The sequence below is a fragment of the Eulemur rufifrons genome, chromosome 15 (assembly GCF_041146395.1).
Source record: "Eulemur rufifrons isolate Redbay chromosome 15, OSU_ERuf_1, whole genome shotgun sequence".
NCBI lineage: Eukaryota > Metazoa > Chordata > Mammalia > Primates > Lemuridae > Eulemur > Eulemur rufifrons.
Window position 1 is genome coordinate 3,310,787 of NC_090997.1, and position 18,941 is coordinate 3,329,727.

The 18,941-nt window shown below is 39.7% G+C and overlaps 1 non-coding gene across 1 annotated transcript; it reads left to right on the forward strand.

The window, feature by feature from the left end:
- The first annotated feature begins 269 nt into the window (after window positions 1-269).
- Window positions 270-410, forward strand: LOC138396083 (U4 spliceosomal RNA). The gene has a single exon (XR_011235569.1). It is a non-coding gene; the product is annotated as a U4 spliceosomal RNA (small nuclear RNA).
- Window positions 411-18,941: the final 18,531 nt, after the last annotated feature.

An 18,941-nucleotide genomic window follows, 5' to 3' on the forward strand; every position in this document is an offset into this window, starting at 1 on the left:
CTCTTTTCTTGTCCCATCCGTCTCCCTGTTAGATTGGAACAGGCCTCCAAATGTGTCTTTGCTAGATTTGAGTATGTATTTCCCTATTTATATGTTAATTCAAAGTTCGTAGTATTTTCTGCCTCTAGTTATGTTGTAACTGTGGGTTACACCTCATTTTTTGGTCTGCCTTAGAAAATAAATCATGGGAGTACAGTTGGATGATTGTTAACAAGGTGAACACATTAGGTGGACCAACATGTGTTGATCCTCAGGAAATAGATATTACCAGCTTCATGCAGTGGCAGTATCGTAGCCAGTGAAGTTTATCCGAGTCGCGATTATTGCTAATAGAAAACTTTTCCCAATACCCCGCCATGATGACTTGCAATATAGTCAGCACTGGCAATTTTTGACAGTCCCTGCGGGTACTGAATAAAAAGAAAAAAATGTAGAAAGAAATTATTTAAATAAAAGAAATAGATATTACCTTTTGTACACTGACATTTGTTATCTAAAATATAAAAACAATTTTAAATACATATTACTTCAACTCAGGAATCCCATCATGCTTCCTTCCAGTGACTTCTTCCCCCAAGAGTAGCACTATCCTGACTCTTAGCACTTTGGATTAATTTTGCCAGTTTTGAACCTTACATAAATGCAATCATACACTGTATACTCATTAGTATGTGACTTCTTTCACTCAAAAATATGTTTGTGAGATTCATACATGTTGATTCAATAATTAATTTATTCTTTTTTTCCAATTTTTTTTAAATTTCAGAATATTATAGGGATACAAACATTTTGGTTACATATAATACGTTTGCTTCACCCAAGCCAGAGCTACAGGTATGCCCTTCCCCCATATAGTGTGCTCCGCATCCATTAGTTGTGAGTTCACCCACTCCCACCAACCCCCCCACCTGACCAGCACCTGAAGAATATTACTTTCATCTGAGCACCTTAGTGTTGATCAGTTAATACCAATTTCATGGTGAGTACACGTGGTGCTTGTTTCTCCATTCTTGTGATACTTCATTTCAAAGGATGGTCTCCAGCTCTATCCAGGATAATATAAGAGGTGCTAGATCACCACTGTTTTTTGTAGTTGAGTAGTATTCCACGGTATACATATACCACATTTTGTTAATCCACTCATGTATTGATGGGCACTTGGGTTGTTTCCACATCTTTGCAATTGTGAATCATGCTGTCATAAACATTTGAGTGCAGAGGTCTTTATTATAGAATGCCTTTTTTTCCTTTGGGTAGATGCCTAGTAGTAGTGGGATTGCTGGATCAAATGGTATTTCTATTTTTAGTTCTTTGAGATATCTCCAAATTACTTTCCACAGGGGTTGTACTAATTTGCAGTCCCACCAGCAACGTAAGAGTGTTCCAATCTCTTCACATCCACAGCAGCATTTGTTGTTTTGGGACTTTTTGGCAGAGGCCATTCTCACTGGAGTTAGGTGATACTCACTGTGGTTCTGATTTGCATTTCCCTAATGATTAGAGATGTTGAGCATTTTTTTATATGTTTGCTGGCCATTATTTCGTCTTCTTTTGAAAAGTTTCTGTTCATGTGCTATACCCACTTTTTGATAGGGTTATTTGATTTTTTTGCTTGCTGATTTTCCTGAGTTCTATATAGGTTCTAGTTATCAGCCCTTTATTGAATGTGTAACATGTAAATATTTTCTCCCATTCTGTAGGTTGTCTGTTTGCTCTCGCGATAGTTTCCTTGGCTGTGCAGAAGTTTTTAATTTGATCAGGTCCCATTTATTTATTTTTGTTGTTGCTGTGATTGCCTTTGGGGTCTTCTTCATATATTCTTTGCCTAGACCAATGTCTGTAAGAGTTTTTCCAACATTTTCTTCTAGTTTCATGCCTTAGGCTTAAGTCTGTTATCCACCATGAGTGGATTTTTGTGAGAGGTAAAAGGTGCGGATCCTCAGTCTTGTACATGTGGCTATCCAATTTTCCCAGCACCATTTATTGAATAAGGATTCTTTTCCCCAATGTATGTTTTTGTCTGCTTTGTCAAAGATTAGATGGCTATATGAGGATGCTTTTATATCTGGGTTCTCAGTTCTGTTCCAGTGGGCTATGTCTCTGTTCTTGTGCCAGTACCATGCTGTTTTGGTTACTATAGCCTTGTAGTATAGCTTGAAGTCTGGTAAATTGATGGCTCCCAATTTGTTCTTTTTGCTCAAGATTGCTTTGACCATATGAGGTCTTCTCTGGTTCCATATGAAGCGTGGAATTATTCTTTCTAGATCTGTAAATAATGATGATGATATTTTGATAGGGATTGCTTTAATTCTGTAGATCACTTTAGGTAGTATGGACATTTTAACAATATTGATTCTGCCAATCCATGAGCATGGTAGGGTTTTCCATCTGTTTACATCTTCTGCAATTTCTTTTCTCAATGTTTTGTAGTCCTCCCTATATAGGTCTCTCATCTCCTTCATTAAATATCTTCCCAAATATTTAATTTTCCTTGATGCTATTGTGAAAGGTATTGCATCTTTGATTTGATTTTTGGCTTGACTGTTATTAGCGTATATGAATGCCACTGATATGTGTGCATTGATGTTGTATCCTGAGACTTTACCGAATTCATTTATCAATTCCAGGAATCTCTTGGTTGAATCCTTGGGATTTTTCTACATATAATATCATATCGTCAGCAAAGAGTGAGAGTGTGACCTCTTCTGCCCCTATTTGGACACCCTTAATTCCCCACTCTTGTCTGATTGCACTGGCAAGGGCTTCCAGCAGTATGTTGAATAGAAGTGGAGATAGTGGGCTACCTCATCTGGTTCCAGTTCTAAGCAGGAATGTTTTCAATTTTTCCCCATTAAGTATGATATTGGCTGTGTGTTTATCATATATGGCTTTAATAATTTTAAGGTATGTCCCACCTATACCTATTTTGTTAAGAGGTTGTTTTTTGTTTTTTGTTTTGAGACAGAGTCTTGCTCTGTGCCCCTAGAGTGAGTGCCGTGGCATCAGGCTAGCTCACAGCAACCTCAAACTCCTGGGCTTAAGCGATCCTACTGCCTCAGCCTCCTGGGTAGCTGGGACTACAAGCATGTGCCACCATGCCCGGCTAATTTTTTCTATATATATTTTAGTTGGCCGGATAATTTCTTTCTATTTTTAGTAGAGATGGGGCCTTGCTGTTGGTCAGGCTGGTCTCGAACTCCAGACCTTGAGCAATCCACCCACCTCGGCCTCCCAGAGTGCTAGGATTACAGGCGTGAGCCACCACACCCGGACTGTTAAGAGTTTTTATCATAAAGCCGTGCTGGATTTTGTCAAATGCTTTTTCTGCATCTATTGAGAGAATCATATGGTCTTTGTTCTTGCTTTTATTTATGTGGTGAATTGCATTTATAGCTTTGCGTATGTTGAACCAGCCTTGCATCTCTGGGATAAATCCCACCTGGTCATGATAAATTATTTTTTCATGTGCTGTTGGATTCGATTTGCTAAGATTTTGTTGAGGATTTTTGCATCTATATTCATGAGGGATATTGTTCTGTAGTTTTCTTTTTCTGTTGTGTCCTTTCCTGGCTTTGGTATCAAGGTGATATTGGCTTCATAGAATGAGTTGAGGAGGATACCATCCATCTTCTTTCCTTTATTGACTGCCCAGAAATCCTGAGAGAAAGGTGATCCAGGAAAATATCTTCATTCTGGGTGAAGTTCTTCTAACCACACTACTGGGTAATGAGCACAGGTGTGGACAGACGTGGAACTGAAGTGAGAGGCAGAAAGGAAAGTCGTGAATGTGGGTGCAGGGGCCAGTCAAAAGAAACTCCCAAGGGAGCAAAATCTGTATAAATGCAGATTCTCTCGGTATAAAAGATCCCTGGGAACAAATGCCACGAAGGTAGCAACTTTTTTTACCAGCACATCTCAGAATCCATGCTCTGTGGATAGAGTTATATGTGAGTATCAGAATCACCCTCAACCATCAGACTCAGGGTTTTATTTTGTATCTAATTTGGAAATCAAAAAATATATAAGGAAATTATTCTGTAGTTTTATTTGTATCAACCTCAGTTATTTCAAATATTCCTTCAACACGCTATTTTCTTTATTAACAATTACTAACTAATCACCCTGACACTTTCATAATGGATTTTGAGGCTTACACATTTTTAACCTATACTGATAGATGGCGGGTGAGGGGACCCAAAGCATTTTTCCACTGTCTTACACAGTTACTTGCAACATCAGATGTGTGAGTGTTGTTTCCCCCACACCATGCCATTCTTCAGTGGACACCAGCTGAGTGTCCTCTAACTCAATTCAATTCTGACACTACCTGGAGATAGTGTCAGATGCCACAGGTTAAGGGCTCAGTCCCACGAAACTGCCCCACACTTCAGATGCCAGTCACAAATAATAGGTTGTCACCTATACTTCTGACCAACCAGCTCTAAATTGAGAGTTCCCACAACCCCTCCTCAGGTTCAATTAATTTGCTAGAGCAGCTCAAAGAGCTCAGGGAACCACTTACTTACATATACTGGTTTATTGTATAGGACATTACAAAGGATATAGATGAACAGACAGAGAAATGCACAGGACAAGGCATGTGGGAAGGAATGTGAAGTTTCCATGCCTTCTCCAGGAGGACCACCCTCCAGGCACCTTTATGTGTACAGCTGTTGGGAAGCTCTAACAACCCTGTCCTTTTGGGGTTTATGGAACTTCATTGTGGAGGCATGATTGATTACATTGTTAGCCATTGGTGAGCAACTTAAATTTCAGCCCCTCCCTTCTCCCCAAGGTTGAGGGGTGGGGCTGAAAGTTCCAACCCTCTAATCCAGCTTTGGTCTTTCTGGTGACCAGTCCCCATCTGAAGCTACCAAGGGGCTGCAAGCCTTCATTCATCTCATTAGCAGACAAAAGACACTTTTATCACTCTGGAGAGTCCAAGGAACCAGGGCAGAGATGAAATATGTATTACATTTCTTATTATATCACAATATTCTATATACTATCTTGGGTCAGTAGGTTGCATTAATTATTTAAGTGTCGTATATAATACTCTTTTTCAGCCACAAATTAAGCTCCTTCAAATTACAAGATAGAAGGTCAAAGGGGTATCCTCTTTTTCACTTTGGGGAAACTAATGAACAAACTATTAATAAATTAGTAGATGCATGATGTTTCCACTTCTGTAAAAATGCTATATATGCCAGAGGCCTGTTCTTATGGACAATAGATGAGTTTTGTAATAAAGAGTTATACATGTACCTTTGATTAGGATGAATATGGTTTCGATTTTTTATGTAACTATCAAAAACAGAAATGTGGAGTTTTTTCTAATCTGGAATTTATCTAACAAAGATTTGTGAGCTCCTGATAACTCTCTTAAACTTAGGTACATCTAAACTTTTCAAACTATGTCTCTGTGTCCTGCTCAGGGATTCATCCCCTGATACAAGGACATTCCCACAGGGGTCCTGACCCAACAAACCTGCATTCAGTCTTACTCTTGGAACAGAGTTCCCAAAAGCAGAGGTACAAAAGAGATTCTATCTAATTACTCAAGAGAGAGGAGCCAAAAGAAGCTAACAATTTGATTAACTGAAGGGATTGGCTTATACTCATTCATGAATTGAATAAGAGCACAACTGGTAGGTACTCTCAGTGGCATTTCTCCCTTATTCATAGGTACCTGTGATGACTGTGTCCTCTACAACTTCCGTGATGCTATTATAGATCCACCCAACACAATTTACTACAGTTGAGGATAATAGCTTTCCCCTCTGGTCTTCTGGCTTTATTGTAGAAAGATAGAAATGAACTTCTTTTTACAGAATCAGCTCCTCTCCTTCCTCCCCAGTATGGTTCCTATAACTTTAAGAAAGAGCACTAAAGTCCCAAGAAACCACTGTATATTTCCCTTTCCGGCCCAAAGTCCTGCGCATGGCATTCATGCCCCCCAAATTGTTTCACACCACCATGAAACTTCCTCCATATGGCGTCTCCTTTTCCCCTAACTCCTGCAACCTCAGCTCTGTGATGAGTTCAAGAAAAATTACAACCTGGCAGTTTGACTTTTTATTGTTGTAAGGGTGGGAACTCTAAGCATTTCCTGAATTAGAGAGAGAGACAGAGACAGAGAGAATTCTGATCTCAACAACACCTTTTCCAACAGGGTATGTGGTCCCTATATTTTGTCAGAAAAGACAAGTGCTGGTTTTCCCTCAAATTGGCAGGATTCACAGGCATTTCATCCTCTCCGTATGATGGCGGTGTGCAGGCAGTGCCTCCTGGTACCAAGGAGCTGTGTGAGTTACGCCACAGGGGAGAGGAAGTTAGAGATTCAGAACATTTCAAAGAATAAGGAAGCCAAGTCATACTATAGGAGTTAAGAAAAACTTTGGGGAGAGAACAGAAAGTCAAAATACAGAAACATTTGAAAAAAAGTTTGGGAGGAGGAAGAGAATGGGATCACCCTGGACAGCTGCCCAGTGCCCGTGATACTTCCTGTTACAGTAAACCATGGAGAGAGACAGAGACAGAGACAGAAAGAGAGACAGAGACAGAGAGAAGAAAGGGTCATGCCATGCGCCGGCCCTCTGTGAACGAGCCCTGCTCTTGAACAAATTCCACCTCTTCCCTCCTTTTCAGTCCCTTCATCCTCAGAGCAGTACGACGGCTGATGAATTGGCCGTGCAGAGCTCTTGTCGCTCACCTTCTTTCCAGCTCATCTCTTCTTTCACTTTTCTCTATTTCTACTTCCCTTGTGATACCTGGACTCTTCCCAGGGACAGCTCCCCACCCGGCAGCTAGTTACATGCCTACCACAACCCTGCCATCTGTGCCTCGGTGACAGCTTTGATGATATCTCTTTTCCGTGACATTCATCTTGCCAGTAGCAAGTTCATAGCCAGAAATATGAGTTGGGACACAGAGGAATTTAAACACCATTAAAATTCATGAGCCAGATCATTGTTTATGCTTAATGGGAAGAGCAGCAATAAGACTGAAGAATTATCTTACGTGCTAAAACAGAGGCCCGATCATTTTGTGGGCCGTAGCAGACATGAATCTGGACCAAGCCTGGTAGCAGTGCATTCCCCGCTGCACTCAGCTTCTTGACAAGAATATGCACAGAGTACGGAGCAAGGCATGAGAGCTTCCAACCCTTCTATCCGTATGGCCAAGCCCCATCCGCGTAAGTGTTGGAAGCATTCTCACCGATCCTCTTTGGTTTCTCAGGCCCTTTTTTTCAATGTCTCTATTTAAACACATTTAGACAGAATTCTGGTTTCTGGGTGGGGATGTAGAGAGCTGGGAACAATGACGCTCCCACTCTTACAACAATAAAAAGTCAAACTGCCAGGTTGCAGTTTTTCTTGGACCCATCACAGAGCTGAGGTTGCAGGACACCCAACCAGCCTGAAGCCTGGATAGGTGGGACACGAGTGCTTGCTTACCTGGGCAGACACGGCTGGACGCTGGTTAAAAGAATTTAGCTGGAATAGTTAAAACATTGACTGAGGATAAGCGTAGGCTGGCGAAGGCGTGCAGAGCCCCAGGGGGTCCCAGATGTAGGGGGAGTTCACACCTTCTTGCAAGCTTTTCATCCATGAACTCCAGTGCGTGTTCACAAATAAAAAACGTGAGAGTCTTGAGAAAGTGTTCTTCATGCTTTTCAAGGAATAGATAGTTAAATGGAAGTTACAGGCTTTATTCCATTGATGTGCAACAAAATGAGTTAATTAGCACCTGTGTAGAATTTCCAGAAAGCAAAGAAGAGCTTTTACTATCTCGTGTTGAGAACAGAGTACATGCTCAAACACCATTTTGTCTTTTGATCGATTATCATTCTTCTCTGATATTCCCAAGCATATTTAATTCATTAATGTAACATACATTGGCACATCTAATTAAATACATACATGTTTATATCGTACTAAACAATGTGTGTGTAGTGTTATAACATTTTAAATTATTTAATAGATATTTAACACTTACTGAGTGCCAGGCATTGTTCTATACACTCAAGAAATAGTAATTCTCACAAAAGTGACATAGAATCAAATACTATTATCATTCCCACTTTACAGAAGGGGCAGCTGAGGCATAGAGATGTGTATTCACACAGCCATTACAGGGCTGGAATATAAACTCAGACATTCTGGCTCCAAAGTCTGTGCTCTAAACCACTATGGTGCACTCTCTCTCAATAGATGATTGATAGATAGATAGACAGATAGATGAATCTAGCTGGTCTGGAAGCTCTACATGGCCCCTTCTTCCTTCCTGAAATAGAAATAGGAAAGCCCCTAGGCCGGGTTTCCACGGGGATTCCCTCTACAGAGGAAGTTGAGAAAACCAACTTAAATGTTGTTCTTAGTCGTCATCTGGCGGTGGAAATGCCACACTACGTCCTTGGAACATGACTGGGAACGTTGCCTAATGAAGCAAAAGTCAAATTCCAGATTAAGCTTCCGAATTTTTCCACCCGGAATATTATTGGATGGTTAATCCAGCATCGTGATGGTGTCCCTCATGTCGACATGAAAACTCAGTCTTCTTCCAGCCCATCTCCCACTTATTGAGGATGCTATAGGCTAGGAGATCTTTCTGTTCCCCAAAACCCCATCTGCAGATGACCTACAACTGCCTCTCTCCCACCTTATTTTCCTCTCCCACAGAACCTTCTGGGGCTGAACCCTAAACAGTCACCACACCTCCCTGAGACAACGATGATGAAGAAGAAGGCTTCTGATGAAGCAAGATGGCAGAAGCGCAGCTTCAGGCCAAACCCTGAGTGAATTCTTTGTGGCCAGGGACAGTCCGTAGAATCTTACTCTCTTAGAAATCACATAGGCACAATCAGTCAAGGCTGAAAAGCAGAGAACGTGGTCTTCTGGTGGCCACTAGAGAGAGACCAGGAAACACTCTCATTGACAATCCATCAAAAGCTGTGCCTCCAAATTAAGTACAAACTGTTTGAAGACCAGTGGAGACAAGTAAGATCTGCATGATCCACACTGCTGCTCACCACCCAAATCAGAACGTGAAAGGCAGGAGGCCACGCGACTGGAGAGCCATCACAGAGGAATCTGCCAGTAAGCAGGTGGGGAGGAGAAGCGGGGACAGGCCTGACAGGGTGAAGCCTTGCTCCAAGTGGGGGAAGTTCATAAACCTAACAACCTTATCTTTCTTATATAGCAGTCGTCATCGCACTGAGGATGTGGTGTGGCAAAGGGGACAAGGATTAACTAGATCGTTTTTTTACTGATAGAAGTTGGTAACAGACAAGGCACAGCAATAAAGAAGCCACAGGATAAAGGGAACTACTATGTAGGGGAGACGGCTACATAATATTAGCATAGTAACATCACTAAGCACTGTGTGATGGACGGTCAGCTGAACCCTGGAGACAGAAAAAAAATAAGACATAGAGTGGTGCTTACCGCCTAGGAGACATACTAGCAAACAAGGGGTCTCAGTAGAAATATGTGTAAAATACAGTGAAGTCACAAAGGATTAAGAAAACTTTCTGGTGGAAATGACATTCAAGCTGACCCAGAAGGATGTCGAGAATGGCTTCCAAGTCCAGCAAACCAGGAGAGGCATGGAGGTGGGGAGGCTTGGAGGGAAGTGAAAGTCGCTTGGGATAAGTAAAGTAAGAGGGAGAGACAAAGCCAGACGGCCAGGGGTGGATGCCTCCCACATCAGGCTGAGGACTTGGGACTTGGCTCTGCAGTCGGTAGGGCCACCACACAGACTGTCAATAAGAGAAGGATCATGGGCAGTCCCAAGTATTTTAGAAAGATACTCTGGTGGGAAGAGTGGGTTAGAGGGGCACGAAGCAGAGAAAGCAGGTAGGTGACTGTTAGAGTAACACAGGCTGGACATGATGGGACCAGAACCAAAGGAGGATCGGGGGATATTGAGAGGCGTGAGGGAGCAGATACAGTTGTATATAGGAGAAGGGAAGAGTAGAAGAAGTGGGCAGCAATTCCAGTCACCAACAAGGGACAGTGTGAGAAAGAGAACATTCACTGTACTGAATTTTGCATTTACAGGGCCTATGGGTCATCCAGATGAAACTTTGCTCTCTGTGGTAGATGGAATAATCTCCCCCACTGTCACTCCTGCAAGACGTCCATGTTCGCATCCCTGGAACCTGTGAATATGTTACCTTACAAAGCAAAAGTGATTAAATTAAGAATCTTGAAATAGGGAGATTATTCTGAATCAGCCAAGTGGTTCCAGTGTAATCACAAGGGTCCTTAAAAGTGAAAGAAGAGACAGGAGAATTAAGGAAGGAAATGCCACAACAGAAGCAGAAGTCAGAGTGCAGTATTGCCGGAAGGAGGCCACAAGCCAAGGAATGCAGGTGGTCTCTGGAAGCAGCAAAAGGCAAAAAACAGATTCTCCTCTAGAGCCTCCAGAAGGGGAACACAGCCTTGCTAACACCTTGATTAGCCCCAAATGACTGTTCAAAGAAAAACTTTACACAAATTAAATTTAGCAGAGTTTATGTGAGCAAAAAACAATTCATGAATTGTGCACCGCTCAAGCCCAGGAGAGGCTCAGAGAGCTCCACCCAGCAAGTAGGCAGACAGTGTCTAGACAGAAAGAGGAAGTGCTGTTTGGGAACAGCCTGATTGGTAACAGCTTGGCCTTTGCCTTATATGGACATGGTCTGATCAGTAGGCAGCCTGCGATTGGCTGAAACTCAGCTATTTATTATTAATACAAGAATATACTCTTAATTTCGGTTGCACTTTGTTTACATATGTAGTTTGCTATGTTGGAATTCAAAGTACAGAGGCAGCTTTAGGCCAAATTTCATTTAATTTAACATAAACCATTTCAAGATTATATCTTCCAGGACTAAAAGATAATAAATTTGTGTTGTTTTAAGAGTGTGGTAATTTATTACAGCAGCAATAAGAAGCTAATACATCCTGGAAGCGAGAAGCAATATAGCTAAAAGCTCAGGCTCTGGGCTCAAATGGATTTGAGTTCCTATCATAGCTCCATCACTTCCTACCCCTGTGAACTTGGGTGTGTTAATTAACCTCTCTAAGCCTCCATTTTCTTTTTTTTTTTTTCAAGCTGTGGCTTTATTTTTAATCTTAAGGTTATTGAATCCATCATAGCAAACGCAGCCAACACATCTTGAGTTTGGCTGGCTGGCTGTTTTTGTTTTTGTTTTTATTTTTTTGAGACAGAGTCTCACTCTGTTGCACAGGCTAGAGTGCCATAGCATCAACCTAGCTCACAGCAACCTCAAACTCCTGGGCTCAAGGGATCCTCCCTCCCCAGCCTCCTGAGTAGCTGGGACTACAGGTGTGTGCCTCCACACATGGCAAATTTTTTCTATTTTTAGTAGAGTTGGGGTCTCGCTCTTGATCAGGCTGGTCTTGAACTCCTGAACTCAAGCAATCCTCCCACCTCAGCCCTCCCAAAGTGCTAGGATTACAGGCGTTAGCCACCATGCCTGGCCTAAGCCTCCATTTTCTCACCTGTAAAATGGGACCATATAATAGAATTTGTGTCTGGAAAGAGAAAATGGAGAGGCAGTGGAGTCGGCTGTTTTTTATAACAAGCCTTATAGAAATACAGAGGCTTCTTGATTTACAATGGGATCATGTCCCAACAAATCTATTGTAAGTTGATAATGTCTTAAGTCAAAAATGCATATAATACACTTGACCTACTAAACATCGTGTTTAGCCTAGTTTGTCTTCAGTGTGCTCAGAACACTCACATTGGCATGGCTGACTGGGAGCTGCAGCTGCCTGGCGTTGGGAGAGTATCATACCTCATATCAAGAGCCCTAGAAAAGATCAAAATTCAAAATTTGAAGCATGGTTTCTGCAGAATGCATACCATTTTTGCACCATCATAAAGTTGAAAATAATCATAAATCAAACCATCATAAATCAGGGACCATCTGTAATGATGTTTGAAACCATGTCCATGTACAACTTTGTTTAAAAGGTAAAATAATTTTAAAATATTAACATACTTAGGGAAATAAAAAATAGAAAAATACTTTTATTTTCATTTTCTAAGATGAAAACCTTGATAATACATTACATTCATCCATTCCCCTTCCAAAAAAAAGTAACTACCATACCATACTGTGAGATTTATAGAGTTCCCGACAGTAATATCAAATATATTCCTACGTCAGAATCTGTTTAATACAAATTTAATTAATTATATTTAACTAAAACATAAACAATATTCTGCTAAATTATCAATGTAATTGTATAACTTCAAAAGGCTCAGGAGACTGTCACCAGAGGATCTGGTCATCATCTGTGGCATATGTATCTTGCTCTTGTTTTATAATCCAATCTTTCTCACCTTAATAAACTTCATTTCGTGCTTGCCTTACTTTGGTGTTTCTGGTCATTTTTTGGCCATGAGCATACCAAGAAACCAACATTTCAGACTGCGTCTGGACAAATCTACCTCAGGTCAGTGATTTTTCAGTGAACCTTTATGGGGACAGTAGCCTTTGCTCCCCACAGTTTGGCTAAACCTTGGAGGGCCAGGGACTTTTGATCCCTACAATTTCAATAGATTTTGCTTTGGGATGCTGGTCTTTTGGAAGGATCTAATTAGTTAGCACCTTTGAACAAGTTATATTCTAAAACTTCTATATTTATAAAAGTTAGAAAAGATGTTACATGGTACTAAATAACAAGTCTTACTAGAATACATACATTTGTTTTCTTAGTAGGACTTTTTGAGTTTAAAACCAGTAATTAAAACTGTATTTTCTGTGTTATATATTTAATTTCAGGGTGTAAAAATGGTTAACAAAAAACTTAAAATGATAACTACTGCTAAGATAAATAAACAAATTAGGTAAATATAAATGAGATAAAGGCTTTCACATAAAATTTTCATATAATTTAGAATCTTAAAATTTTGTTGTCTTAAATAAAAGATGCTCATTAAATGTTTGGGTCACCAAAGAACAAGATATGTTTTTAATAAGAAAAATTATAAAAGAGGCATAAAATGTGTTGTCACAAGAGCAAATAGACAACCTACAGAATGGGAGAAAATATTCGCATGCTACTCATTCCATAAAGGGCTGATAACTAGAATCTATTTAGAACTCAGGAAAATCAGCAAAAAAAAAAAAAAAAAAAAAAATCAAACAACCGTATCAAAAAGTGGGCAAAGGACATGAATAGAAACTTTTCAAAAGAAGACAGACTGATGGCCAACAAACATACGAAAAAATGCTCAACATCTCTAATCATCAGGGAAATGCAAATCAAAACCGCAATGAGGTATCACTTAACTTCAGTGAGAATGGCCTTTATCAAAAAGTCCCAAAACAATAAATGTTGGCGTGGATGCAGAGAAACAGGAACATTCATACACTGCTGGTGGGAACTAGTGCAACCTCTGTGGAAAGCAATATGGAGATACCTTACACAGATACAAGTAGAACTACCATTTGATCCAGCAATCCCATTATTGGGCACCTACCCAAAAGAACAAAAGACATTGTATAAAAAAGACATCTGCACTCGAATGTTTATAGCAGCACAATTCACAATTGCAAAGATGTGGAAACAACCCAAATGCCCATCAATACATGAGTGGATTAATAAAATGTGCTATATGTATACCATGGAGTATTACTCAGCTGTAAGAAACAATGGTGATATAGCACCTCTTGTATTTTCCTGGATAGAGCTGGAACCCATTCTACTAAGTGAAGTATCCCAAGAATGGAAAAATAAGCACCACGTGTACTCACCATCAAATTGGTTTCACTGATCACCTAAGAGCACATTTAGAAATAACATTAATCGGGTGTTGGGCAGATGTGGAGGGGAGGGGATGTGTCTATACATACATAATGAGTGCGATGCGCATCGTCTGGGGGATGGACACACTTGAAGGTCTGACTGGGGCAGGGCGGGGGGGGGGACCAAGGGCAGTATACGTAACCTAAACTTTTGTACCCCCATAATATGCTGAAATAAAAATAATAATAATAATAATAATAAATTACCATTTACCAGATTAGAAAGTTTGCTAAGAGATGTTTTCATGGGTAAATGTTGAAATTAATTTTAAAAAAAGAAAAATTATAAAAGAGGCATTAAATGTGTTCTTATTAAAAATTATATTTTTAATTTTGTCTAATTCAGAGGTTATTTAAAGGTTGATTCAAAATATAGATTTGGGAAGAAAATAAAAACAAGATAGAAAGGAACTAGTAAAGTAAGAGAGACAGAGGAAAAAACTATGAATATAAAAATATATTTTTGGTAAGAAATATTAAACAGAAAGGAGAATAATATTGTACAGTAAATTTTTGTCCTAAAATAAAATAATTGGCTTTAAGAAAAGGGAAATTTAGGACAAAACAGAAAGCTTAAGTATGTTGTAGATCATCTGTGAAAGTTGGGATAAGCTTCATAGAAGGGAATTTATGAAGGAATTTTGTATGTGATCAAGTTGGCTATAATTATAAAGGAAAATTTTTGGTTAAAACAAGAAAGTTTTATTAGAATATTAATTTGCTCTTAATGGAATTACATGATATATCAGTTTTAATTCTATAACATGTTTCCTTTTTTAATTAAAAAAATTCTCAGACTTATATCCTGAAAGTTTAACTTCTGTGTCTTACTGATTTCAGCTTTTTTTCCCATTAAAAAGACTGAGATGGTAACTCTTACCTTCAACTTTTCATCAGTTCCTGTAATTTTTTTTCCCTTTTGTTCTAAGTCTGTTTTGATGGCCTGACATTGGAATGTTTTATCTTAAAGGTTTAAGAAAACAATGTTTTCCTCCAATATAACTTAATACTATATACTATACACATTTCTTGATATGTATAAATTATTTCATATCGTCAGAAAACTTCTTATGCTGTTGCCAAGAGTCATTTTTTCCCCTATTCCAGGTACTAGTTTTTCTTATTCACATTCCTCTGTAATATACTGCACACTCATGACCCTGGACACACTCTTGCTGCATCTGATTAATTCAAGTGCCCTTTTCATCAGGTTTAACTTCCAAGTTATCTAAATGGGTGTGGGAGTGAGAGGGAAACTTCCCCGTTCCCCGGAAAGTTTGCTGAAAGATCAACTCACAATTAAGGCAGATTAATAAGAAAAAGAGGTTTATTTATCATGCTCCTGGGGAGAATTGCACAGTGATTACCCAGTGTCCCAGTGGGGTCCAGGAATCTTTATACCCTCCTTTTAGAGGGGCAGGGGAGATGAGGACCATAGGCAATTCTGTTTAGGGGCAATAAATGGTTGCTAGGGAAGATAAATAGAATACTTGGGAGAATGAATGGATGGGAGAAACAGATTGACTTGTAAATTACCTGAGAGACAAGTATTATGTTTAAAATGGTTTGGGCCAGGTCTGGTTGCATTCTTGATTTTCTTTCCTGCAATACACTGAGATAACAGGCAGGGGAAGGGAAGTCAATTGTTCTTTTGATGGGCCTGTCTGGTTTTATGCAGATAAAGGGAAAGCCGCTTCCAATGCCTCTTGACCTCTAAGGGACTTTAATTCAAAATACTTTTTATATCAAGGAGTCATATTTTGGGGTGAAATTTCCTGAGTTCCTTCATGGACTTCCCACAAAAAACAAACAAAAAGCAATTGAGCTATAGAAAGTTTTTCTTTACCTTTTGGGTAACTGGCCTAAAAGAAACAAAGATTTTGTGCTTTTATGAAGATAATCCCTGTGTTGCCTTTATTAGGTTTTTGACTAACTATAAAAGCTAAACTTTAAGGCTGGGCATGGTGGCTCATGCCTATAATACTAGCACTCTGGGAGGCTGAGGCAGGAGGATTGCTTGAGCTCAGGAGTTCGAGACCAGCCTGAGCAACAGCAAGACCCCATCTCTACTAAAGATAGAAAGAAATTAGTCAAACAACTAGAAATAGAAAAGATTAGCTGGGCATGGTGGCACATGCCCGTAGTCCCAGCTACTCGGGAGGCTGAGGCAGGAGGATCACTTGAGCCCAGGAGTTTGAAGTTGCTGTGAGCTAGGCTGATGCCACGGCACTCTAGCCTGGGCAACAGAGACTCTGTCTCAAAAAAAAAAAAAAAAAAAGCTAAACTTTAAAAGGGTTAAGATTTATACCCATATAACTTCCTATATTGCCTTTAAAGTCTCTTGATGACTATCAATCACTCTTGGTTAAATAAACAGCCACTGTTTTACAGTGACTTGTAACTTTATTTTAAATAAATGTTTTAAACCTTTAATATTTGACAAACTTTCCAAAAACAAAATTCTATATTCAGTCCTTTTAACCTCAAACTAATAATAGAGCCACTAAAAATCCAAGAGAACCTTATTAGGCTTATTTGGTATATTAAAACCATACAGAAAGCATTATCAAATATGAAATGGTATCGAACTTTCCTTGAGTTATATTTGTATAAATACATTATGAATATCTATTCAAAAGCTATGAAATTCCTAAAATTTTTATATGTCTTGGTATATGTTATCAATAATAATTATAACTATTATGTTAAATTGTCATATGCCACAGAAATGACCAAATCTCCTTTGTGTCTTTAACCATGGCTATTCTAAGACTTTTATCATCCCCAGACAATTATTATTTTACTTTAGTTCTTCTCAAACAATAATTTATAATCATCCATGGTCCAAGATTTGCTTCTTTACAAAAAAGTCATGGAAAGAACTAAATTATTTTTTGTGACTTTTTATTTAAAACATTACTGATTCTAAGGTTCTTTGGATTTCCCAGCTCCAGAGAGAGAAAGACGAGCAGAGTTGAAAGGGGTAAGTAAAGAGGTTTTATTGGAGCACTCCCGAGTGAGGGTAATGGGTCCCAAGACAGAGGGGACTGGGCTAGGTTCTCAGGCCCCGGGAGAGAGAGAGAGGGCTGAGAAGTCGCATCGCCCAGAAGTTTTGAGTGGGCTTATATGTGTTTTTTAGAGTTAGAGGATGGGGTTTCTTTGATGCAAAGAGTGAGGAATTTCTTTGTTGCAGTTTTAGGGTGGGTATTGAGGAATAGGAGGGGCTGGTGGTATGTGTGACTCCAGGAACCCAGACCCTTATCAGGGTAACCATCCAGGTGTGGCTATTCTTTAACTTAGCTGGGCCTTACAGGTGTTGTTCTCGGCAGGTCTCGTGGGCTTCTTCTTTTTCCATTAGGGAGAGGAGGGGTGCCTGCCACCAGCCTTACACTGATTCTTTTTGTTTTGTTTTCCAAAGTCAAGACAAATATTAAGTAAATAGCAAAGTTTGCCTGGTATCTCCAGGATTTAAAAACTATTCAATCCTATTGGCCCCAACTTGTTCTGCATTGTGAATGCCCTGCTACTAAAACTACAAACATCCTCCCTGTAGGCTCAGGGACTATTGCAAAAGAGGTGAGTGTGTGAGATTGTAAGGGAAGGAATTAGTTTAGACCCTCCAGATCAAGGATGGGCACACAGATGCCTAAACAAATATTAAATGAGAGACTTTGCCTTTTCAGGCATGTGTTCCAAACATCCATCCTAACCATAAAGAATTTCCTGCTTCCCATAGACTTAGAGCTTCCTCAGTATAATTGTTCTCAGTTATGGGGTTTATGCAAATAAAGATATAACAAAAAATTTATTGGCCACTTAAGACAAATTACTAGAGACTTGTGACACAACAAAAGCCTCTAACTCCCTAAGCTTGAATGGTTAATGATGCTTATGTTTTATATAACAAATTGCTACAAGTCTGCAACTAAGCCCAAGAATACGATAGCTCAACACTTATAGAAAAATTAAATTTGTAACCTTGCCTTTGAGATTTTGATTTTTACTCTTATGTTGCCTAGAAGGCTTTAAAGGGTTGATGAGGTTGACTGTCTACCTCCAGTCCTGTCTGGCCTAGAACATTTAATTAGCTGTAAGTCTTTTTGGCTCTTAAGTCACCTTAGCCACAAGGGTCCCCCTGAAGACCTGGACGGACCCAGGGCAGGTAGCCACACCACCCCAGCAACGATGGGACAAAATAAAAGTTTGATCATCAATGCTGCTTCTGGCAAATCTTGGCCAAAAGGGGGGAATTGTGAACTAAAATAAATTTCAAGCCCCCCATACAACTAAATGGACCCCTCTTGGTCAAGCGGACCCCAGAAGTACCCAAGGCTGCGTTGCTGGCCATGAGAAGGGAGGCCAGACGTGCCTCATAATGCCTCTCTCCCTTCTTGGAGATGTCCTTTGTAACTCATTAACAGGCCATACAAGACAAAGCTTAAACCATGCCTGCGGGTCATCAATTTACTTAACAGGTCATTTCAGTCTGAGTATATATATGTCCAGTGGACTGTCTCTGATTAACAGACTTCCTTATCTTACCTTAAAAAACAAAGCCATTAGGCAAAGCTTCATTTTTTTAACCAATTACAAATCAAAGAATCTTTAAGCCCACCCATCACCTGTAATCCCCTGCTTTGAGATGTCCTGCCTTTTAGGGCCAAACCAATGTACACCTTCCATGTATTGATTTATGGCTTTATGTGTAACTCCTCTCCCCCTGAAATGTACAAAACCAAACTGTAACCCAACCATGGCAAGATCACTTGCTCAAGGTTTCCTGGGCATGGCTCTCCAGGCCACGGTAACACATATTTGGCTCAGAATAAACCTCTTTAAATTATTTTATAGAGTTTGGATTCTTCTCCATGCACATTTCTAAATAAGCTGAAAAACCATTAAGAAAGTGTTTAGAAGATATAAATCAGAATTAGGAAATGAAATGAATAGGAATAAAAGAAAGCCCATATCAGAAACCCATTTCAGACTAAATTAGAAGAAAAAGAAGAACAAATATAAATAATAGCTTTTCCTCCCGCTCCCCCCTCCCCCCAAGCGCTGCTCCGGCTCCACCGCGCTTGCTCCGGGCTCCTGCTAAGCTAGCGCTGCCATC